This window comes from Delphinapterus leucas, chromosome 21 (genome assembly GCF_059928025.1).
Source record: "Delphinapterus leucas isolate spDelLeu-1000000601 "Yukka" chromosome 21, BTC_Dleu_Yukka2, whole genome shotgun sequence".
NCBI classification, from domain to species: Eukaryota; Metazoa; Chordata; class Mammalia; order Artiodactyla; family Monodontidae; genus Delphinapterus; species Delphinapterus leucas.
The window spans coordinates 17935960-17961222 of record NC_143149.1 but is presented as its reverse complement, the minus strand read 5'-3'; the positions used below and the strand labels follow the sequence as shown (position 1 = coordinate 17961222).

The 25263-nt window shown below is 36.3% G+C and overlaps 1 long non-coding RNA gene across 3 annotated transcripts in view; it reads right to left on the bottom strand.

Moving 5' to 3' along the window:
- The window catches only part of LOC149744433 (uncharacterized), a 120422-nt gene that overhangs the window by 84408 nt on the left and 10751 nt on the right, over positions 1 to 25263 (bottom strand). For all 3 annotated transcript variants that reach the window (XR_016391154.1, XR_016391152.1, XR_016391153.1), the window contains exons 2-3: positions 24384 to 24642; positions 22510 to 22565 (exon numbers count right to left, since the gene is read on the bottom strand). This is a non-coding gene — a long non-coding RNA (uncharacterized LOC149744433). The remainder of the gene's footprint in view (positions 1 to 22509; positions 22566 to 24383; positions 24643 to 25263) is intronic.

Here is a 25263-nt window from a genome sequence, read left to right as displayed (position 1 = left end):
TTTTAGGACCTATAAATGATATAATTTACACGTAATACTTATATCATGTCTATCTAAAATACTAAAGAATTTATAGCCCTTAAGGTATCAATCCACTTCATACGGGCCTTGCAAAAGTCTGAGAAAAGATGCCAGCTGATTTTCAACTCTGTGATTGAGAGTAAATGATTAAGAACATAGAGGGTGTATTAGTCAAGGATTTCTGGAGATAGAGAATCAATAGGAGATTAGATATTGATATAGATTATATAGATCTAGATTTATTTTGAGGAATTGATTCACACAATTGTAAAAGCTGGCAAGTCTGAAATTTGCAAAGCAGACCAGCAGGCTGGAGACCCTGGCAGAGTTGATATTTCAGCTCAAATCCACAAGCTATCTGCCAGCTGAAGTCCCTCTTACTCTGGAAAACTCAATCTTTTTCTTTTAAGGCCTCTAACTGATCAGATGAGGCCTACATACATTTTCAAATTCTACTGATTTAAATGTTCACCTCATCTTTAAAAGACACTCACATAGGGGGAAGCAGCCGCAAGGCACAGGGATATTAGCTCGGTGCTTTGTGACAGCCTGGAGGGGTGGGATAGGGAGAGTGGGAGGGAGGGAGACGCAAGAGGGAAGACATATGGGAACATATGTATATGTATAACTGATTCACTTTGTTATAAAGCAGAAACTAACACACCATTGTAAAGCAATTATACCCCAATAAAGATGTTTAAAAAAAAAATAAAATAAAAATAAAAGACACTCACAGAGCCATCCAGACTGCTGTTTGACCAAATATCTGGGTTGACCATTGCCTACCTAGGTTGACAAATAAAACTAACCATCACAGGGAGCCTGGAAGACCTGAAGATATAAGCAGAAAATACGTAGATGGCATACAGGTGTCATAAACTAAAGTAGGTTCTTTAATTAAATGTATAGAGAGCAACAAACAACAATGAAAAATTAATGACTCAGTTTACTTAACAACTTAAGTGGTATTAATTAGACCAGTAGATCTTAAAGTGTGGTCCCCAGACCAAAAGCATCACCATCATAGGACCTTGTCTTGGGCCTCATCCCAGACCTACTGAATAAGAAACTTGAGGGTGTGCCCCAGCAATCCGGGTTTTGACAAGCCCACTGGGTAATATTATTGCTAAAGTCAGAAAGCCAATGAATTGGACCATTGCATCACTACAGAATTCACACATTTCTATTTGTCTACTGATTAATGTACCCAAACAGTATTTTCTCACCAACAATCATTTAGAGAGTGTCTACTATGTGCTGGGCTCTGTGCTATTATTAGCTTTGGGGGGAGTAATACGGTGGTGGTGAGCAGACAGAGGTGAGGCTGTCGAGACAGATCTGGGCCAGTTTATCCCAGGTTTTATTTGCCATGTTAAGGTTTGTTTGTTTGTTTATGCTGACAACTTACTTGTAAAAATAGAAGTTCAATTACCAAGAAATAATTCTAATAGCACAGCGGAGTAGGATAACTGGAAAGTGATAGAAATGCCAGTTGGAAGAGGCATTGGGGAGCAAATAAATTAGTGCAGACAGGAAAGAAGAGGAAACGGGAATGATGATTGTAGAAATAGTCTGAGTAAGAATAAGTGATCAAACAGATAAGAAGCATGAAGAAGAGAATAAAGGATGATGTTAATGTTCCTCTTAGAAGCATGGTAACATGTCTGCACATGCACACATACACACATATACAATGCAAAAGAAAGACTAAACAAAGTGAAAGATGATTTAGATATGAATGGGGAAATTGGAAATGAAAGGTAAATATCTAAGAATAAGTAAGAGCTTTGGGATCCTTGGGTATACAGGTTAAAGACTTGGGAGCAGATAAAATTGCACAGTGTAGAGAATATAAACTGTGATTTTTTCAACCAACCTGAGTAGGGCAGAGAGGGGCAGAGGCCATGACTTTCATCCGAGGTGTATTTGTTGAAGTATATTCCATACACCCGATGCGCACTAACACAGTGAAATTTGACAGTATCCCAGCTGAGACATGCAGATTCAGAGCATCGCTGCACCAGCTAATGCACAAATTAAAGGAGAGGATGGACTCCTGCAGCAAAACAGAGAAGAAGGAGGATCAAGGTGGAATCCTATAGAAGACCAACAACTCCAGGAAAGGAGAGGGAAGAGGAGCTAATAAAGGAGGCTTAGAAGAAGCTGCAAAGAAAAGGGAGGAGGTGCAGCACTGAACGATGGTAAGAAAGCCAAGAGAGGAAGTGCTTAAACCAGAGGAAGCATGAAGGCAGCAGTGTCCTGATGAGGAATACTCATCGCTGTTCCACGTCCCAGCTGCCCACAATCCCCAACAGTCTCAAGGAGCTAGAAGAGGAGAAATCATTTTCGAGCCATTTAACTTCCGTCATTCTCACTTTTCCTCCCTGCACAATGAGGAAAGTGGACTCAAAGACCCCTCTCCACAAGATCCAAAATTCCAGGGCAGAGGTTCTGGAGATTAGGGAGGAAGGGGTTTGCAATAGGGTTCAGATGGCATTTTGAATAAGAACTCATTGCAACATCAGTTCAGTTGCTTTGGGAAACTTTAAGAAATACAAGTCCTATAGTTGTTATCAGGTACACAGTTTCTCTTGTACAGTTTCTATCAGCATCTTCTCTGTGGTTTCCTGTCTCATGAAGTGCATGACACATAGTTTTATAAACACCTTGCAGGAGTCATCCCACCTCCTTGCAGGTATCTCCTGGGGCCCTTGGCGGCTTTCTCATGGAGGGGCCCGTCTGCTGCTCTTGCGGCTGCCTTTATGGACTCTGGGACACCACAGCTGCCCCTGCCTCTCCTGGGGACCACCTGTCTCCGTGATGGCCCCCACTGTACCTTCTGTGAGTACATCTCCTTAGACTGTCTTGCCCATGAAGAAACAAATGTAAAAAAAAAAAATGTACATCACAAAATTATTTTAGTTAAAGCTGAAATCCAAATACTATCATGATTTGACAATTTAGGGCACAGAATTCATTATTTTAAGAGTGATAATTCTTAATAGTTTCCCACAGAGCTGTGATAAACATCCAGGAATAAAGCAGTCATTCTGAGCTAACTCTCAGTTAAGAATGATTTCTTTTACATTTTCTAATTTTCTTATAGCTTATTTTACTAATGCACTAATAATTTCCACTTTTCATATAATTTACAAAAATTGTTTTCCTTGGAAGAATAATACTGAAAACAAGTGAGCCTCTGGTAACCAAAAAAAAAAAAAAAAAATCTTATAGGGACTTATGGAATGATTCAAACATTCAAGGTACCAATACATACTCTTACACCTAACAGGAGTCATTTATATTTCATCACAAAAAGGGAACTACTTTGCTGACACCTCCAGGAGCGGTAATGAGATTAAGAAAGAGGTTTGTGAAGAGAATAAGGAACACTACTAAAGCCCAGAAATTTCTCATTTTAATCAATGATTTTTAAATAGTAAACTAAGAAAAGATGTTGCTTCCAACCGTACCATGACTGAGGCATATATGGTTGGACAATTTGAGAATGGAGTAGAACAAAAGGAATTTGGACTATTCTGAAAAATTATTCCTGGTTAAATCCTACATCCAGCTGTAGGTAAAGTGAAAACAATTGCTCTGGGAGACAGATGAGTTGGCTGCTTTTAAAACAGAAGGTGATGAGGACCAAAGGCCGGCAAATCACGGAGGGAACATAACACAATAATACGCGAATAACATTACCAAAATCATGGGCAATAAATAAGTCCTTAACTAAAAAAAAAATTTTAATTAAAAAAAAACTTTAGAATTCAATTTTCAATTTAAACTCCTTTCTGACAGCTTCAACATTTTTATTTTAATTTAATAAGATTCTTATGAAAAGTAAAGAAAAAGGGAATAGTTTAATAGAGGCAAGGTATATTATTCTTCTTGGAGTTCTGTAATATCATTTTTATTAGGCCCATGGTATAGAGACCAGGGTGTGTGTGTGTGTGTGTATACAATCTATATTTAGATAGACAGAAATATACAATCTATATATCCAGGTAAATAGATGATAGATACAGATACAAATTAGGTGCCAAATTGTAACAGAACCAACATACCAAATTTTAAGTACTACTTATTGAATGTTGCACCAACTTTCTGACCTGATGCAGATGAGAAAACATTAAATGGAAGATCAGATCTGTACAAAAGGTTAAGTTTGTAATTATACTACCCTAAAATTTCAATCATTCCATGATTTAAATGCTAATACAAATATTCCACGGCACTTACAATCAAGCTACTTAAAATAAATCATTGTTTTATTTATGGCTATTCTCAGTATCTAAACCGGTGCCAAACTGCGGGAAAGAAGCAAATTATTTTCAAACATATAGAAGCAACTACTGGCAAAAACTGATAGAAGCAATTCTTAACTGTTTATTGAAACAAGAACTTCTATATGCCATATTTTACTAAGTCACTAAGAGTCAGGCTATAAATTTAAGTGGTTTGTAAATTTTTTTTCTAAATTTTATTTTTTTATTATAAATTTTCTTTCCTTCCTTGAGAGCATTCCAAATTAATAAGGTTCTATACTTAATCATACTGCAAATAAATAATGTTATCCTGTTTTCGGTCTTGGCACAGGATCTATGGTGGCATAAATATAATTATATCTAATTATCCTAATTTATGATTACTCAAAAATTTGTATCAGGGACACACAAAACAGAATGAAATAAAATGTGATCAGTGCTGACTTCTTATGCATGAAATATTCTGTATTAAATTATTCTCACATGGGGTGACCTACACAGCAATTAAATCTTTGCGCTATTAAGGAAACAGTTCTCTTTCATCATTGTTCAAGAATTTGGGGTTCTACATTTTAGGGACCTTCCAAACAGAATTTTTTTTAGTTTAGTGGGAATATAAGTATAATCATAGAATCCTAAAAGGATATATTTACATAAAAGAGAAAAGAATATACTCAATAACAAGATTAATATTTAGAATTAAAGTACAATTAAAACTGTATTTTTGCAGGCAATGAAATTTTTCTTCTAATATTCCTTTACACTATCAGTAGCACAAAACCTCATAATTTTCTTGGTCTTTATATTATTATTATAATTTAATATTGTAATATTATTTTTATATTATAATTTGTAATGAGAAGATATTATTCCAAAATGTAAGGTGTTCAATATATACACCAGTACTCTCTGGCTAAATAAAACTAGTTATTGCTTCTACTGTGAAACTCACATAATACAATTTATTTTCTAAATTTTCTGAACCAAGTCTCTCATAAGAAACAAACATCTAGGATTACCATTAAACATGGATATGTTTTGAAAGAGGCTAATCTTACTTGAGTCAAATTAAATAGGGTTAGACATGAAAGTCCGAATGAATAGTCTATTTCCTGTTCCGTCTCAGCAGAGTAGCTGCCTAGAGCGGCTGTGAGTCTGCAGCTGTCATCTTCCTCAGCGCTTGACTGATGAAGGAATCTTTTGTTCTACTGATAAGTGATACATTGTGCACCGCTCAGGTGCCCAGAACAAAAAGTGTAGAGCACACAATGAGCCTCTCTCCAGCCAGTTTTAAGACGCATAAAAGGAAAACCAGCTTTACCTGAGATGTGTTTCTTTCAATGAAACTTTCCTTGCCCATTCTAAAGAAAAATATCATTCTGTCTGTTTTTAAAAGCTTGCTCTATAGTTTGCTCCTCCCTCGCCCCCCTCCTTCATTCTGGGACAAAAGCAACAGGAACAGAAGGTCTTTCTTACTAAAATGCTAAGTTGGGTAAATTGCTGGCTTTTTGAAGGGGATTGCTGGAGTGATTATCTAAGATAAATTGTCTCAATGTGTCTAAACAATTAGAATCATTTAAATAACCATTGATTCTATTTAGTTATCAATGTAGAAAGATGATTTTTAAACCTTTTCTATATGTTCTTAAATTCACCTAAAATGTTTTATCTTTACTCAACATTTCTAAATGGAAAAAAAGTGTATAACATAAATAAATGTAATTTCATAAATATGAATTAGAATATATAAATTATAGTGAATAAATTAAAACTTACAAGAATACTTTTAAAATCAGTGTATGATATATAATTTGTTTAATGAAATCTTGTCTTACATTTAAAGAAAATATTAGTATTTTTCTAGAGATATTGTCAAAGGGAAACCAAGCAGGATGCTGTGAGGTCTTCCCCAATGACAAGACCTCTCTGTGTCTCCTGTTTTTTTTCTTGTTGTTGTTGTTTGTTTGTTTTTTGCGGTACACCACTGTTGTGGCCTCTCCCGTTGCAGAGCACAGGCTCCGGACGTGCAGGCCCAGAGGCCATGGCTCACGACCCCAGCCGCTCCGCGGCATGTGGGATCTTCCCAGACCGGGGCACGAACCCGTGTCCCCTGCATCAGCAGGCGGACTCTCACCCACTACGCCACCAGGGAAGCCCCCCCATTTTTTGTTTGTAGGAAAAAGACTTTAGTCTCCTAGACCTTCCCTCAGTTCTAAAGAGCAGACTCAAGCAGTTACTAATATAGAAAAGTGATGGAATGCAGAAACAAAGGAAAAGCAGTTAAGCAAGATAGATTGAATGATAGTTCAGAGTCCTAGTTCTTATCAATCTGATGTGTATCTTTGAGTTATTATGCAGAAACTAAGACCCCTGCCCATGCTGACCACAAGTACGTAGACCTCAGACTGGTTGGAACCAGAAGGCTGATGATTAAGATTCCCGAAACATCACCCCGTTATCTCATGACCAACCAATCAGAAGAAAGTCCTGCATCTTGCAGTCTTCACCCAAGATGTTACTTTTAAAAATACCTCCCTGAAAGCCATCAGACAGTTCAAGTCTTTTGAGCTTAAGCTGCCCATTCTCCTTGCTTGGCACCCTGCAGTAAACCCTGTACTTTCCTTCATCACAACCCAGTGTCAATAATTGTCTTTGCTGCACACGGGCGAGCAGACCAGGTTCAGTAACAAAACCACAATGTGAAAAGCCCTGGGGGTGGGGGAATCACCTTCTTTTCCACTCTCCTATCAATAGATGAAGATGCCCCAAAAGGACACCTTGTTTGACCCAAAAAGAGTGTGCAAATCTGAGCTACTATAAGCCACACTGGTTCTCTATGGCACCACAAGTCAATTTCATCAAGAAAAAAAAAAGAACACTGCATTATTGATGATTATCACAACAATTACATGGGTTAGTGTTGCTTAGATGTGACTCAGTTTTTCTCCTTTATCTTCCATATCAGGTTATTACATTTTTATGATTTATAAGTTCATAATTATTAGGATCAGTAAGCTCAAGAAGGTCAGTGTTTTTCATATAGCATTTCCATGTTGGGTACATTTGCAAATTTTTTTTTTTTTTTGCATAATGAATAAAAGGCTCTCCAATATGTGTCTAAATATGATGGGTCTACAATGCTTCTTTAGCCTTTAGATGTACCACTAGCACTGTCTACTATGTTATAAAATCTATTACATGCATACATATATCTTACACACAGCATAAATGTGTATAAAATGTTTATACATTTCATATATAAGTGCCTGGTGGGCAGAATTTGTATTTATTAACCTATAAATCTCAAGAGCCTAGAACAAAGCCTGGCAAACAGTGTATCATAAATATTTGCTTAATTAATTAATTGGCAAGGAGATGGTAGATACAAATCTTAAAATTATGTAGAAGGTTCTATAATTTCTACTTAGTTAAATCTTGAATATTAGCATTGATTCTTTTTATTATTTTATTCTAAATATTAACCAAAATAAGTTAAATATTTCTTTGTTTGCATTTGATTCCAAGTTCTACAATAAATTAGCATATCACGGGTAGGTTATATTTTTGGCATCATTTTCTGGAATTCATCCTTCTAGAGACCTAGAAAATTAAAGGAATTAGAATTCTAAAATGTTCAACACTTCTATTAGAGCTTACAAAATTTAAATAATGAACATATTAGTGCATCAACACATGAGATGACTACTTCCCTTTATTCACTTTTTGTAGCATTAAAAATGTCAAAAATCAAAAAGTTCTAATCTTACTGCATGTTGCCTTAAGTTTGGGCAATAGAGAAAGAAGAGAAACAAAAGCAATAGTTCTTCATATGTTTACTATCACGTTTTACTAGGACCATCAAGGTCAAATGCTTGTCAATGTCTTAAATTTAGATAACAAGTTGGGATTTTCTTAGACAAGTTTATTTCTTTTGGTAAAATCTGAAGGCCACAGCTGCCCTCCTGGGTCATTTGGAAGCTCTTAAGTGAACCTGGATGCACCACCTCTTTCAAATCTTTGTCTCAAGTCATACACTTGGTAAAAGAAAGTGTATTATATGATAAAATCCTGCTGTAACAAGGTAAAATCCAAAATCTATATTGAAGATCATATGTGAAGTTCATCTTGTGAAATAAAAACACTCCTTTCTGAACATCACAGCAAGCTCCCAATAAATGTGGGACTCAATATTAACATCTTAGTAATGGGTAGATAAGAAAGAAAATGCTATTGTGAGAACATGCATACGTATATACATATATAAATACACAGAGAGAGAGAGAGAGAGTCTGATTAAGGAAAAGAGGAAAACAGTAGAGTTTTTCTTCAGTCAACTTTTACTATGTCATTGTTTTCCCTTACACTCCTACAATTATATACACCATTAAAATTCCATAATTCAGTGGCTAAAAAACTCACACTACAAAACAAAGAAGCTGAAAGAGGCATTTTCAAACATCTGTGAGAACTTAACCACCAGCTTGAGCCAGATTCTATTCCTTCTGTTCTATTTATTTTTGAATCCATCATCTTGGGATCATAGAACCACTGTTTTGTGTTGCTTAGTTTTTCTATCCATATATGTAGGAAACTGAACCATCCTAACCTGTATTGCTCATGTGGGAAAGACACCTATACAAATATGAAGAACAGCATCCTACTTTTCCTAAGAAACAGCTGCAAAGTCTGTAGACTGACAAACTGGCAGGTCATAAGTGACCACTTAATGCCTCTGTATTTCAGTTTCCTAGTCTGTAAAATAAAGAAGATACCAAATCACTCATGGTTTTGAGGATTACATGAGATGCAACATGAAAACATACTTTATAAATTCTGAGGTATTATACAAATATTTTATACTCATACTATAATGAGACTTTATTAGTAGATATGATAGAATCTATCAGTCAAGTTTTCTTCAAGTATTCATACAGAAATATTTTGCACTTATTTCAATGAACTATCATTACTGAAAAATGCATTTTAGAAGTCTTTTTTTCATGAGTCTGATTATGATCCTCATGAGAATATTAATTTAGCTAGATCATAACAACAAGATGGCTTTACCAAATCTCTGGTGGGTTTACCATCAACATTAATTCTCAAAATTTGAGGCATTCCCAATAGGTATACTTAGGCTTAAATTTAAGAATAGTTTACTTTCAAAGGAAGTGTTTAGATGGTGACAGCACTTATTTAAATATTGAGTTCTGGCTAGTTTTATTTATAAACAAGTCATGTTTTTATAATGTATTAAATATTTCATAATTTCTCTCTCCCCACCAAGAAAACTAGAGGAAATATATTCAAATCAAAATATAAGCTTTGCTTAAGAATTCTCTTCTATGTAGAAGACTACTCAATAAGAACATTTATATCAATAATAAATGATAATTTTTTATTCATTCAATCAAGCAGTCAATCAATAAGTATTTCTTGAGTCCTTACTGGGAATACCAAGTCCTGGCGCTAAAGATGCACAAAGTATAGTGGAAAAGACAAAGTAATGTCAGTGAAAGACTTGGAGAGAAAAAGCTAATAGAGAGAAGTTTACTGTAGAAGAAGGTATCTTTATAATAAATACTATTTATTAGCAGTTACATGGAAATCCTATTGTGGAAGCTTTTGAAAGAGAAAGCTTTTGAAACCCTTTAAACAAGAGTCCAGTAAACCTACAAACATTAAAGTTTAATTTTAAACTCTAAGCTTTCCACCACATACTTAACCCACAGATGCTGAAAAGATTTCAACACACTTAGCTCAATGCTTGTTAGCCAATAAATAACCACTGAGTGCTAGACACTGTCCTAAGAAGTGGGGATAGTTTTAGACAAAACAGACACCAATCTTTCCTGTGTACCTAATGGTATAGCTGGAAAGACAAATTAAACAAACTATTTCAAAATAATTAAATCATTTAAACTGTGCAAAGTACTGGAAGAGAATACATGATGCTCTGGAGGCATATAATATAGAGAAATTATCGGATTTCAATATTCATCTGTTTTTATTTGAGAAAATACAGACTGTTTGGTTTTTAGGAAAATCAAGTTACCAAAATATAAATATGCTGCAAAGCCATCATGAAACCTGCATTGTTATATCTTGGGTAAAATAACCACATACAGGCTATCTATGAATAGTTGTTTTAGGAAGGTAAATTTTGTTTAGCCCCTTCAACTTGTCACTTTTTCTCTTATTCGAAGTCTGATGGGTAACTTTGGAAATTCTGAACAGTTCGGGACTGCATGGGCTTTAACTAGTCTGATGTATTTCTAAGTGACTAACAAGTTATCCTTTGCTCTCTACAGGAGTTCATCAAGTAGGAGGCAGGGATTAATCACTGGATTTCTATCTGGGTTCCACACTGAAACCAACTTATAAGTTTTATCAATTTGAAAGTGAACCAAGGAAAATGTAAACTTTTGCCTCAAAATCATACCATAATGCTCTAGACAACCATAAATGTTACTATAAAAGAAAAGGTATTAGTTACACTTTAGGGGGAAAAAAATTGAAATGCACTAAAGATAAAACAAAGAGAAAATATGTTAAAGAGAAAACTAAGAGTTTTAAATTAAGAAGATTCTTAAAGTGAAACAATCTTTGAAAGTCTCCAAAGTAATCAGAATGGTTGGGAGTTTTTCGTAAACAGGACTACTTGGCAACAGGAGTCTATGTTGGGGACAGTCTATATTATGGTCAATCAATACTGTTTATTTATGTTCCTATCAGTTTTTAACATAAATGCTGTTTTAAAGATTTGGCTAAGTGCCAGATCACAGCATACCTATAAGTATGCCTGCTTCTTTTCGAAACAAAAGCTTAAGAGATAAAGCAATTTATTTTTTCTCCTTTCCTTTTCCTTTTTTTTTTTTTTTTTAATATTTATTTATTTATCTGGTTGCGCTAGGTCTTAGTTGCGGCAGGCGGGCTCCTAAGTTGCGGTTCGTAGTCTCCTTTTCTTAACTGTATAAATAATATATGATTAATTCTCACTGTTAAAAATCAAATACATGGAGTTCTAGTTCCTATAGGAATATGACAGGAGCTTAATGCTTCACCTTCCCATTTTTTCTGCCTAAATAACATACACATGAACATAAAAATATGTATTCAGATATCTTTAAGCTGCATTTTTATAGATGAGGAGACAGAAACAACCACAGATGCCAAATAGTATTAAGTGTGAGCTAAATGAAATGGTTACTGTTTTAAGCTACTATGTTTTGGGATGGTTCGTTACATAGCAAAAGCTAATCACTATAGTTTAAAAAATAAATAAGGCATGGGGGAATAATGTAGAGCGTGGTGACTACAATTAATGACACTGTATTGCATATCTGAAAGTTGCCAAGAGATATTAAAAGTTCTCCTCATAAGAAAAAAATCTGTAACTGTAAGTGGTGACAGATACTAACTAGATTTATCATGGTGATCAGTTTGTAATATATACAAATACTGAATCATTGTGTTGTATGCTTGAAACTAATATGATATATATCAGTTATACCTTGATAAAAAAATTATTCCGGATGGATTATAGATCTAAAAGTAAACAATAAATCACTAAAGCTTCTAGAACAGCATAGTCCTATAGACATGTCTGTGATCATGAAAATAGTCTGTATTTGCTGTGTCCAACAAGGTAGCTACTAAGCTACCTGTGGCTACTGAGCATTTGAGATGTGTCTAGTGCAATGGATAGACTGACTTTTTAATTTAATGTAATCTAAATTTAATTAATTCAAGTTTAAATTTAGCTATATGTAGCTAGTCACTACATAGAACTATTGGACATATAATATTGGAGTGAAATTCTAAAAGAAAACAGAATAATTCGTATCTTCAGGAACTCTGGATAAGCAAAATCTATAGGAAACCAAAAAAAGTAGCCACATTGGAAAACATTGCTTAACTAGCCCACATAAAAATTAAGAATTTTATTCGTCAAAAGGCATTATTAAGAATGCAAAGAGACAAGCTATAGTGTAAGAAAATATAATTAAAACACATGTACCTGACAGAGGACTCATATCCAGAATATATAAAGAAATCATAAAATTAAATTAGAAAAAAAATTCCAAGAAAAAATTAGCCAATAACTTGAACAGTCACTGCAGAAAAGAAGATTTCCATAAGTCCAATACACATATAAGATATTTGTCCTCATTAGACAGAAGTAAATTAAAATAAAACCACATTGAGATACCATTAAACATCCACTAGAATGGCTAAAACTAAAGAGTTATCAAGAATATGGAGCAATTGGAAATCTACATTGCTGATGGAAGTGTAAAGTGGTACAATTACTTTGGAAGACTGTTTAGCAGTATCTTGTAAAGCTTAAAATAAGCATACCTAATAACCCAGCAATTCTATTCCTAGGTAAATAGAAATGTGTACATATGTACATCAAGAAATGGTATAAGCATGCTCACAGCAGCAATATTTTTAATAGCAAAACTAGAATAACCCAAATATTCAACAGTAGAATCAGTAGAATGAATAGTCACAAAGTAAAATACTTATGTGTGTATACATAAACACATGGATGAATCCCAAAATGTTGAGCAAAAGAAGCCACACAAATTAGAGTACATATTTTATTATTCTATTTGTGTGAAGTTTAAAAAGACGTGAGATAAAACTTTAGACATACTGTTAATTTAGGCATGGAAAGATTGCTCAATATTAAAACTAATAAATTATCTTCACAGAACTTATTTTATTTATGGTCTACAAAGGAAATCCTATGATCATCTCCATGGATAGTGAAAAGATACTTAATTCAACTTCATTCTTAAACTTAAAAACATTTAATAAAAAGGGATTCAGTGGTCAGTTCCTTAATATGTGTGCTGATGGTCTCTGTTTGGCCCCTCTAGATTCACTTTTCCTTCGTGTCCTGGCAGGCTCGCTCATACGGTCTGAGTCATTGCAAACCACAAGCTTCTATTTGGGGTAAGCCAATTAGAGGAGATTGCAAGGTTAAAATTATTCTTTTTTTTTTTTAATACAGTTGTATTTTTTTCTTTTTTGTTGTTGTCAGGTTTTGTTGCTTGTTTTATTTTGTTTTTAATTTTTATTGGAGTATAATTGATTTACAATGTTGTGTTAGTTTCAGGTGTACAGCAAAGTGAATGTAAAGCCAGATACTATAAACAGAGGAAAACATAGGCAGAACCCTCTCTGACATAAATCTCAGCAAGTTCTTTTTTGATCCACCTCCTAGAGTAATGAAAATAAAAACAAAAATAAATAAATGGGACCTAATTAAACTTAAAAGCTTTTGCACAGCAAAGGAAACCATAAACAAAACGAAAGACAACCCTCAGAATGGTAGAAAATATTTGCAAATGAAACAACTGACAAGGGATTAATCTCCAAAATATACAAACAGCTCATGCAGCTCAATATCAAAAAAACAAACAACTCAATCAAAAAATGGGCAGAAGATCTAAATAGGCATTTCTCCAAAGAAGACATACAGATGCCTAAAAAGCACTTGAAAAGATGCTCTACATCACTAATTATTAGAGAAATTCAAATCAAAACTACAATGAGGTATCACCTCACACAGGACAGAATGGCCATCATCAAAAAATCTACAAACAATAAATGCTGGAGAGGGTGTGGAGAAAAGGGGACCTTCCTGCACTGTTGGTGGAAATGTAAATTGGTACAGCCCCTATGGAGAACAGTACGGGGGTTCCCTAAAAAACTAAAACTAGAGCTACCATATGATCCAGCAATCCCACTCCTAGGCATATATCCAGAGGAAACCATAATTTGAAAAGATACATGCACCCCAATGTTCACTGCAGCACTATTTACAATAGCCAGGACACAGAAGCAACCTAAATGTCCATCAACAGAGGAATGGATAGAGGAGGTGTGGTACATATATACAATGGAATACTACTCAGCCATAAAAAAGAATGAAATCATGCCATTTGCAGCTACATGGATGGACTGAGAGATTGTCATACTGAGTGAAGTAAGTCAGACAGAGAAAGACAAATATCAAGTGATATCACTTACATGTGCAATCTAAAAAAGAGTACAAATGAACTTACCTACAAACAGAAATAGAGTCACAGATGTAGAAAAAAAACTTATGGTTCCCAGGAGGTAAGGTGGGAGAGGGATAAATTGGGAGATTGGGACTGACATATACACACACTACTATATATAAAACAGATAACTAATAAGGCACAGGCATATTAGGCATAGCACAGGCAACTCTACTCAATACTTTGTAATGGCCTATATGGAAAAAAAAATCTAAAAAGAGTGTATATAAAGTGATTCTTTTCTGAAGTCTACAGTTCCTATCAGGAGGCTCTTGCCTGCAGCTCTCTGTTCCCAGAGCCTCGGATCCCTAGTTCCCCTTCAGTCCTAAGAAGGGCAATGCCGCCTCACCATGGTTAGTCCCATAAAAATCACCATCCCTTTTTGGCTTCCTTAGCCCTGCCACTTTTTTTTTTTTTTGCGATACGCGGACCTCTCACTGTTGTGACCTCTCCCGTCGCAGAGCACAGGCTCCGGACGTGCAGGCTCCACGGCCATGGCTCATGGGCCCAGCCGCTCCACGGCATGTGGGATCTTCCCGGACTGGGGCACAAACCCGTGTCCCCTGCATCAGCAGGCGGACTCTCAACCACTGCACCACCAGGGAAGCCCAGTCCTGCCACTTTTTAATAAAAGGTTTCTCTTCATTAAGCTCTTAGTAATTATTTAGTTTGATTGTAATTGTTGGGATATTGTAGTATAATGAGAAATATATTTATTCTTTGTCTCCAGTTCCAGGCACTAGGGCTTCTAAAGCCCTAGGAATTTCTTGAGTGGAGGGATGAGAAGAGCATCTTTTGTTATGCATAATAAGCCCCTTTTAATTAAACCTGAGTTTAAGCCAAGGAGGTGATTCTTGGAGGATGGGGGCTGGTTGCCAAAAGAACCAACCATGTAATTAGAGGACTGACTTTCGCCCCATCCCCAGGGTGGAGCGAGGGGCGGAGGATCAAGTTAACCACCCCTGGCCAGTGATTTAATCAACTGTGCCTACGTAATGGGACTTCCATAAAAACCCTAAATAACAGGGTTTGGAGAGTTTCCAAGTTGGTGAATGCATTCATGTGCCAGGAGGGTGATGCACTCCTGATTCCATAAGGACAGAAGCTCCCACACGTGATGCCCTTCCAGACCTCATCTTGTTATGTACCTCTTCATCCTCTTCATTTGACTGTTTATTTGCATCCTTTATAATACTGTCAGGGAGGAGGAAATTTTCCTCTACCCGTCTAGGTTCTTCTGTCTGGTCTAAGCACTAAATTGACATGAGACAAAGTAACAGAAGATAAACAAGAATTTAATAATGTGGATACATGGAAGAGACCTAGGAAAACTGAGTAACGCACCAAAACAGCTGAAATCCTCACCTTAAATACCATCTTCTGTTACTGAATCAGGTTCATTCGCCCAACGCCGCAAGCCAAATGCTGAGACGGCGAAATTTGCGCGAAAGGATTTGCGAAAAAGGATTTATTCACAAGGTGGCCAAGCAAGAAGAAGGGAGAACAAATCTCAAATCCACTTTCCACTTTCCCTGAAGGTATGGGACTTGGGACAAAGCTGAGCCTATTGCGAGCGTGGGGGAAGCTAACTGGAGATAAGAAAAAGGTGAGGCAATCATCATTCTGTGCAGGCACAACTAAACGACTGGCTTCTTCCTCAGACCTGAGGAGGGGGTGGTGGAAACCCCTAATTCGTAGTCAGGTTGGACAGAAGTGTGGGTAACCTGGGGCTCATTACTTACAAGTGGCATCTGAAGTTGAGGGCAGTCTTGTGGGACTGAGTCCTTAACCTGGGGATCTGTGCTAATTCCAGGTAGTTAGTGTCAGAATTGAATTAAATTGTAGGATAGCTAGTTGGTGTCTGCAGAGAATTGCAGAATTGCTTAGGGTGGAAAACACAGTCTGGTGTCAGAAATGTTATGATTAGAGAAATAATTTTCCTTTAACTGTTTACTGCAAAGATTCCAGCTGATACGACATGATTCTAGGTAAGCCCAGCCCAAACACCAGCATCTTTCCTAATTAAGAAATGTTCTGGATGAATAAGAAAAATATAGCCACTATCAACACTACTATTTAGCCTTGTATTAAAGGTGTTCAGCTATATATTTATATAAGAGAAAAATAGCTGATGCTTAGAAGTTGGAAAGGAAAAGATAAAACTATATTGCAGATAATTCTACACTTTTAGAATATGTACAAGAGTATTCATTTTTGGCTGTTTGTAGACAAAAAGGCCTAGAAATAATCCAAGTGCCCAGCAAATATTGGACTGGTTAAATAAACTAAGGAACACTGTAGAATATTATGCAGTTGTTAAAAAAGGAAAAATGTATATGTACTGAAATGACAAGATCTCTGTGACATACTAATGCAAAATAAAAGCAAAGTCAAGAACAAAACATAGGTAATAAATGGGGAAAATAACATAAATTTGTTTTTGCTCAATTTGTCATTAAGCATTCTTATGAGAAAAACAATATACTAATTTATTGCCTATAGTTTGCAGAAATGGGGCGGATGAAAAAGAAAGTGGGAGCTGATCTTCTTAGTGTATACTTTTAATAGTGTTTTGATGTTTGAAACAAAAAATGTATTACCTGCTCAAAAATTAAATTAAATTTTAAAAATTAAAATAAAGTCAACAATATAAGAAAATAATTATAATTTCCTCCTTACATCCAATTCTAATTCTCAGAAATAAAGATTATAGTCTGATGATTATTGTTCCTGATCTTTTTCTAAGCACTCACATAGCGTGTTAGTTAGCCACTGATGCAGTAATAGTGCATAACAACCAATCTCAAAAATCAAGTGACTTAGAACATTTATTTTTATTGGTGGAGGGATTATGAGGCAGCTAGGGCAACTCTGTTTCAGGCCTTAGATCAGTTTAGGTTCATTCTAAGGGTTTTTCCTCTGGGACTATCAGCTATCAAGGCTTGATTTTTCTCATGGCAGAGAGCAAACATGCAAGAGATCAGGCAAAACCCCACAATCACATTTAAAGCTTCTGCTTACATCATGACCCCTAACATTCCATTAATCAAGACAAATTATATGGCCATGCAAGACATTGGGCAGAGATATACAGGCACAATTAACTATAGGAATTTAGTATATGACATGTCAGCATTTCATATAAAAAGATGTTGACATTCAATTCTACTACAGAGATGGAGGGAAGAGTTGGGAAAAATAAAGTGATCTACCCTACCATACATACATACATATATACATACCAAAACATATAGTTTTGATGTGTTTGAATTGTTTGAATTCAAAACCAGCTTTCTAGATATATTGCCTTGAAACTCCTTTTCTTCAAAACTTAGCAATGTTTTGAAGAGTTTTCCATGACAATACATATAATCCTACCTCAATATTCTAACTGCTGCATAAGTTCCAAATGCAGCTATAATTTACCTATTCCTTCCTCCATTGATAGACTTCTAGTCTGTTTCCAGTTTTCACCATTGCAAACACTGATGCAATGAATATCTCTACATCTACAGTCTTTATGTATCAATACATATGAAATTTATCTCACATTTACCTCTACAATGTACACAGCAGGAATTATGAATAATCTGATATCCTCTTTTGGAAGCAGCCTATAACCACTTACCCTGTTCCCTTACAGGGCCTGGAATAGAGAAAGTATCCAATAAAGGAATGATTTAATGTTCATGAACAGCTTAAAATCATAGAATCATAAAAAGCAACTTCAAGATTGTATCTCTTTTGCATTATTTATCCCCTTCTGCCTTATACACCAGCACCAGTTCTACCACTACATTTTGAGCTGCTTTATCCTATTTATTGTATCAAACAAGCAAATTTTCTTAAATTTTTTAAAAATTGTTTTTCTGGAAAATCTTACTCCCAATCCCCTGTACTCGGCCCTATTTTTCCTCTTATCCTTCTTTCACAGCTCTTGGCGCCTTCTCCCTTACTACAGAATTTATGTGTCTTTTATGTTGTTTACTATCCATTTCTCCCAATTTAAATGTAAGCCCCACAAAAGTAGGCATTTTTTAACTTTACAATATTTACATTTACAATATTTTTTAAATAACTTGGTATGTCTCATAGAGAATGGGTAGTTAACTTTAACAGTATTCACTAAAATTTCCATGTTTGAATTAGGAAACAGTAAATGATAGCTTCTATTTTGTGGAGAAATTGGCAAACAGTTTAACAACAGGTTCACTAAAAAAACAACAGTATATAAATACTATCCATGGCATCATTTAAAAAAGAAACCCTATGATTCTATAAACAATAAAAATGTCTTCACTGACCCCAGGACCACAGATTTTATGACAGAGTCCTTATTTTTCATCTTAAATAAATTTTAAAATCTTTTTGAGTACTTTTTGTGGACTCCATAACATGATCTTTTTAATAAAATGGGGCACAATAATGTCATAAAATCAAGATTTACATCTGAGAGCAAACTGTTGTTAAGAATTTCCACCAAGGCTGTTCTAATTCCTTTTTTTTTAATATTAATATTTTAAAAATTGTGTTTCTACTAAATAAATGATTCATGTAAAGCCCTCAATAATAATAAATTTAAAATCCCACGATGTTAACTATTGAAGAGAAATCCTTATTTAGTGTAATTACTTTTAGAACAATACAGATACTTTCTAATTTACAAATTGCATGTTTAAAAATTTCTCTGTTACACATCATAGTTGGTATCTGAACATCTACAAGTGAAATACTTTTAAATATATGTCACTTAAAATATTCAATCACTTTCTGATCAGAGGGATCATTAACATTGATATAATTATGATTAAATAAGATGTTATTAATATTAATCAAATATCAATATTTATTTAATGTTACTAATGAATATTAACATTAAATAAATATTAAATAATGTTTAACAATATTTAATAATGTTAACAATTAATATTAATAATTAAATTAAGATTAATTAATATGATTATGATTAAAGAATTCTTAATAGAACATTTTCAGTATAGATTATTTAATATAACTGTTCCTAATTTCCATCTTGTCAAAACAATTCTTTAGCAGTGCTCAAATTTTATATATATATATATATACATACATATATATATAAAATCTAACAGTGATAAATTAGTAGTGCTTTTTAAACAGATAATTGAATGGAATACTAGTAACCTACATGTCACCCAATATTACTCAGAGTAAATTCTTCATTAAGACAAAATAAATATGTGTATTTCTCTCGGAATTGATTCCTCAACTGGAAAATCTAAATTCAGGGGCAACTTCCTATTTGTTTTCCATAAATCAGGCTATGATGCCAGGAGAAAAAAATATACTGAAAAACCCACGTCCACATCCAAAGGCTCTGCCCCAATTTCTGGGCACTGTGCCACGTTTCCACTCACTCGAGTAGATGAGTCAGGGCTCCCGGGGCCTTACTCTGAAAAGATCTGCACAGAGACAGAGACGGAAACTATTCCTCTTCGGGCAGACCTCCTGGTTAATGTCCTGGTTTAATGTAAAAGGCAAGGTTCCTTCGGCCTGCGAATGAGGGCTCGGAGAAGAGAGCATCCGCGTTCCCTGTCATCATTTACTCCACCTGGGGCTGCTTCCTGGTGGACTCACCCCCCCCCCACTCTGCGTACCATTAGGTGACCATCCTAATTCACAGGTCAGCGGCTGCTTCCTCTTCTCAGTAAGAACAGTATCTGTCTCCCACATAAAAGGTCATTCAGCAGGGCTTCCCTGGTGACGCAGTGGTTGAGAATCTGCCCGCCAATGCAGGAGACACGGGTTCGAGCCCTGGTCTGGGAAGATCCCACATGCCGCGGAGCAACTAGGCCCATGAGCCACAACTACTGAGCCTGCGCATTTGGAGCTTGTGCTCCGCAACAAGAGAGGCCGCGACAGTGAGAGGCCCGCGCACCACGATGAAGAGTGGCCCCCGCTTGCCACAACTAGAGAAAGCCTTCACACAGAAACAAAGACCCAACACAGCCAAAAATAAATAAATAATTTAAATAAAAGATCTATGATAACAAGGGTCATTCACAAAAACTCATTATAATGATTTATAATAATAGTTTGGTTCATTTAAAAAAAAAGTCATTCAACAAAGTAGAGTTTACCTTCTGCTTTTCATTACATAGGAAATAGGCCCCGAAATGTGTAAAAGTGCTGTGCCTGTTGTTGACCTTTCTGCCGTATTCAGCTCAGAACTCCCTCTTTTTCTTAAAAACCATAATTTGTAGAAAAATGTAGGATCTCTTATATGGATAGCAAAGCAAGATTGGCAAACTGCATAAGAATTACCTAAGGGGCAAGGAGAAGTAGCTAATAACTGAACAAAATTCATTCAATTTCTGATGATCGATTAGCAATTTTATAATAAAATACTGAAAATGTGACAACTTATATTCACATGAGAATATTATTTCTTGAGTATGTGTGTGTGAACATGCATTCATGCACAGTTCACCCAGTACCTGTAACATCCCAGGTGCTGTGATAGGGGTTTCTTTCAGGTTCTTACTTAATCCTCAGACAAACTCTCTGAAGCAGATATTATTATCTTCTTTTTGCAGGTGAGAAAACTGAGGTAGGAAAGGTGATGTACCTTTCCCAGTGTTAACAGAGTCAAGAGCTTGGGCCACTATTCTCAGTCTGGCCTATCTGATTCCAAAGCTTGTACTCTTGCTACACAATGATTTTTCCTCCCATACGCCAATCTTAAGATCCTGCATATCTTTTAAAACTCAGTTCAGGGAATTCCCTGGCAGTCCAGTGGTTAGAACTCTGCATTTCCACCGCACAAGGCACAAGTTCGATACCTGGTCGGGGAACTGAGATCCCACAAGCCTCAAAGCATGGCCAGAAAGGAAAAACAAAAACAAAAAAACACTCAGTTCAAATTCTTTTAAAACATCTCTCAGAATCCCTCTCAATCAGAAGTGAACTCTTCCAACCATGTATCCACATAGCGCTTTGGTTTGCTTGGCCATTAACAATATGGATAGTCGCCTGTCTTGTGTTAGTGCGGGTCATGTATGTTTCCACCTAATCAGTGGAGTGAGTCGTTTGAGAGTAGGATCCAAGCCCCACCCTTGCATCACCGATACAGTTTAACACGATGAACGCAAAGGTTCCACGTTGAACTTAGTTGAATCACCATTGCCAACAAATAGAAGCACCTGAGTAGCCTTTTCCTAAAGTAGAGAGGCTGGCTGTCTTCATGATGGGCATTTAGGTCCATCCTGCAAATCTGTAGGAGGCTGGCAGATATAAAAGAAACCCTACAATCTCACACATTCCCATCTGTGGCAGTAAATTATGAGAATGCCAGAAACATGGTACACACATTTATAAACTCTAGGGACACTCCAAATCTGTAAGTCCATAAAATCTAAAACTCACTTAATGAAACACTCAAATTTAAAAATTGAAGAATTGCAGTCTCACATAATAATAAAAGGTGTTATTCTAGATTTTGTCAATTGATTCTAAAGAAAGACTTCAGTTTGGTGCTCTAGAAAGTTTATTGTATTTTCAAAACGTCATTAAATCTGAAAAAAGATTCTCCAAAAGGTCAAAAGGCAGAATCCACCTAATTACTTCATGTGAACCTGTCCAAAAGAGACAGAACATTGAAAACAAGGTACTCAATTTAGAAGAGACTTTTAAGAATCTAACTTAGGCAATTTGCCTCTTTAACTTTATACATATATGCCATACAATATTGAACCTAGGGTGTTACTGCCACAACAATGCCTATTCTTAAATCCAATTCACTGAAAGAGATCAGAGGTGATTTTAAAGAAACATTATTTTGTTTAAATGACCACATCTGGTAGTAAAATCCATGACTTTAGAATCAAATGGCTGAGGTCCAAATTTCAGCTTTGCTTCCTACTAACTGGGTGATCTTGAGGAAAGTTCTTGACCTGGTTAGGACTTCACCTTCCAGAGCAGGGGGTGTGGGTTCGATCCCTGGTTAGGGAGTTAAGATCCCACATGCCTCGCAGCCAAAAAACCAAAACATAAAACAGAAGCCATGCTGTAACAAATTCAATAAAGACTTTTAAAAAATGGTCTACATCAAAAAACTCTTTAAAAAATAAATAAATACAACGGTGGTGATAATGAAAACCTACCTTATATGGTTGTTGTGAGGATCCAGATGCTCCATGTGAAGTACCTAGAAAAGTAGCTGGGACACAGCGTTTTAATTATTATTTGCACTTACTAACAGTAGTAATAGTCTTACAGTTCTTGCTTTTATTATTTTTATTATATTATTATATTTATTATTATCATCATTATGCAAGGTACTTAGCATAATACCTTGCTCATAGTAAGTGCACAATTAATTTTAGTTTCTGGTGTTATTGTTATTATTATTGTTATTAGCCAGCAATAATTACATCCCTTCATAATCCCAATGTATTTTAAAATTCGTTAAGTTTTAAACAATATTCTTAAACTATAATTCAAATATTAAGTAGGTCAATATTGGCAGCATTTCAACAATTTACACATTTACTTTATCTTATTATTATTATTTTTATACACACACCACCTAATGAAGTGGTGGTGTCCAAGTTAGACCCATTTGAGTAGAGTTTCCAAGTTAAACCTACTAGAATTCAAATCCTGGTTCTCCCACCACTAGCTGTGTGACCCTGGGTGAGTTGCTTTACTATTTCTTCATCTCCAAGAAGGACAGAATGGTGACTAACTTGGTTGGACCATTGTGCAGAATAATGAGATACTGCATGTAAAATATGTGACACAATGCCTGCTCAGAGATATGATGGAAGAATTCAAAGGAGGTACCCTGTACAATGTGATCTGTACCAGTGAGGCAGATTATAATGGTTGTCTTTCCTGATATCCAAGAAAAAACAACTGGTTATCAGGAAACTCCGGATTAGCAATAAAACTGTTATCTGGTTATTTCTGCTTTTTTTCTTGGGAGGCTCTCTGTCCTTGGAAGTCTAATTGAAGCAAGTCAGAACTCATTACTCTAAAACTTCAGAAATCATGAGTACATAGAACTGGACATCTAAGGATTTTGATTAGGTATTCAGGAAAGAGTCCTCCAGAACACCTCCTGACCTAGTATTTTTTACTATGTGAAAACACTGAGATATTCCCTATTACATTATTGTGAGTCTTTGAAATAAAACATTAGAAAAATTTCCATATTTTGAACTACAAATTAAACAGTAGACATAATGGTATCACGAGAAGAGAATCTAAATAAAGCAGGACTATACAGAGTGCCATGTATTTTAAATTTTATTTTTAATTTCTTCTTTCAGTTGTTATAAATAAGCCCCAAACCATCATTCTAGATAGAAAGTTGAGGCGATTAAAAGGTTCATATTTGTCACTCTCCACAAAAGCCTCATCGTCCCACACATCACCTCAAAGGGATGCAGCCTGGAGCCAGAGTGAAGGACTTGGCAGCGTAGAGGACCTGGACTTCAGCCCACACGCACCTGCTCAACATGCTCAGGAGACCGTGCAGCTTCACAGATGTAGTCAGATGGTACATGGGAGTCAGTACGAGGCCAAATCACCAAAGGGGCCAGACTTTCATGTTTATGCAGGTCTCTGGGCCACATGGCACAGGCCCTGCTGACAAATCCCTGTGAAGCCTCGAAAGTGGTGATGCTAACATTTCCAGAGACTCTGCAAAGGGTATGACTAGGCCTGCCTTACCAGTAGACACCTGTGATGAGGGAAGCTTCATTTAGAAATATGTATTCTGCCACCTATTGTACCTCATTAATTCCTTTGGGTCTTGAAGGTTTCTTTCCTTTAAAGATCTTTATCAAGAGGCCTTTCCATTAAAACTCTCAGTGCCCCAGGCTGCATCCCAGGATCTCTGAGGGTGAGACTCAGGGATCAGTATTTTTCTCAGCTTTCAAAATGCGGACAAGGTTGAGATGATCTAAACCCATCACTGTAATCTCGCCTTTCTGTGATTGATTTAGGAATTAGCATGGGACCCAATCCTTACCAAGGCATGAGAAGAAGTCTCTTGGAGGGCTGCTGGGAAAGCTTTCTTCAACTCTTTTACAAAAGTAAATAGGGCTTCCCTGGTGGCGCAGTGGTTGAGAGTCCGCCTGCCGATGCAGGGGACACGGGTTCGTGTCCCGGTCCGAGAGGATACCACATGCCGCAGAGCGGCTGGGCCCATGAGCCATGGCCGCTGAGCCTGCACGTCCGGAGCCTGTGCTCCGCAACGGGAGAGGCCACAACAGTGAGAGGCCCGCGTACTGCAAAAAAAAAAAAAGTAACTAAAGGGACTTCCCTGGCAGTCCAGTAGTTAAGACTCTACTCTTCCACTGCAGGGGACGCTGGCCGATCCATGGTTGGGGAACTAAGATCCCACAAGCCACACGGCACGGCCAAAAATAAATAAATAAAATAAATAAATAAGAATACAAGAGGGCCTCCCTGGTGGCGCAGTGGTTGAGAGTCCGCCTGCCGATGCAGGGGACACGGGTTCATGCCCCAGTCTGGGAAGATCCCACATGCCGTGGAGCGTCTAGGCCTGTGTGCCATGGCCGCTGAGCCTGCGCGTCCAGAGCCTGTGCTCCGCAACGGGAGAGGCCGCAACAGTGAGAGACCCGCGTACCACAAAAAAAAAAAAAAAACAAGAAAGAGTCCTCCTTCTTCCTCAGAGCAGTATTGATCTGAATCTGCTGCTACCATCTTAAGACTGTGACAAAAAATAGCTTAAAGGTGAAGGTGACTTTGAAGATCTAAAAGAAGTAGAAATAACTAGCCTTAGTTCCAGATAGATGGATGGATAGATAGATAGATAGATAGATACTTGAGAGGTCTCCTTCCAAAAAAATGTTTGTAACCAAGTAGTGATTAGTAAAAAGCCACTG